Raw genomic sequence first — 1,064 nt, 5'->3', positions numbered from 1 at the left:
TTCACCAGGTTAGGGAAGTTTTCCATCATTATTTCTTTAAACAGCTGTTCAACATCTTGATTTTCTTCACTTACGCCAATCAGACGAATATTTGGAACCTTAATAGTGTCCTATATCCTCCTTAAATTATTTTTATAGTCTCGACATCTTTTTTCTTGCCATTCTGATCAAGTGTCCTGATTGGCTTTCCTGTCCTCTAGACAGGGCATTTGATCTTCTTTATTCACTTTGTTTATTCCATTTAATATACTTCTCATCTCAGATAATGTGTTCTCCATTTCAGACTGGTTCCCTTTTATAATTTCCATTTCCATTTCCATTTTTATCTCTTTGTTGGAGTTCTCTACATTTCCCAAAAGTTCACTGAACATCTTTATAATTAGTGTTTTCAACTCTGCATCTGTTAGATTACTTGACTCCATTATATCTGGATCTCTGTTCTGTTTCGTCATGTGGGACCTGATTCTTTGTCTTCCCATTTTGGCTGCCTTTCCGTGTCTGTTTCTATGTACTAAGCAAAGCTCCTAAGTCTCCCAGTCTTATTAGCGTGGATTTGTGAAGTAGGTGCCCAGAGGCATAGTCCTGAGAGGGATTCAGCTGCAGGCCAAATTTAGCTCAAGCCTCTACTCCTCTGGGGCCACCTATTAAGATTCAGCAAGCAATCCATAGATGGTGTGCTTATAGTTGCCTCAAAAGGCCACACCAGAAACCAAGACCAGCTGCCTCCACCAGTGTGAGTCCCAGCAAGGAGCACCTGACTCGCTGAGGATACACCTGGATGTGGCTTGGGTGGGGGGCTGAGTTGGGGGAGGCAGGGTTTCAGGGAATCCTCTGGGTGGAGCAACCTCTGTTATCCAGTTTGATGATGTCAGAGCTATGGCAGCACTGTGTCCTACACACTGGTACCAGGGAGGGCTCAACAAGGAACGATGGTTACCGCCGGCACTTCTGTACCAAGTGAATCTCTCCTCGGCCCTCACTCCAACAATGTCTTCCTCTAAGTCCCTGGTGACCCTGTATGCAGCCGAATGGGCCCCGGTGCTCAGATCCAGCAGGTCCGTCAC

This window comes from Pteropus vampyrus, unplaced genomic scaffold (genome assembly GCF_000151845.1).
Source record: "Pteropus vampyrus isolate Shadow unplaced genomic scaffold, Pvam_2.0 Scaffold68, whole genome shotgun sequence".
In the NCBI taxonomy this organism is placed as follows: domain Eukaryota; kingdom Metazoa; phylum Chordata; class Mammalia; order Chiroptera; family Pteropodidae; genus Pteropus; species Pteropus vampyrus.
Note: the sequence above shows the minus strand (reverse complement) of the source record.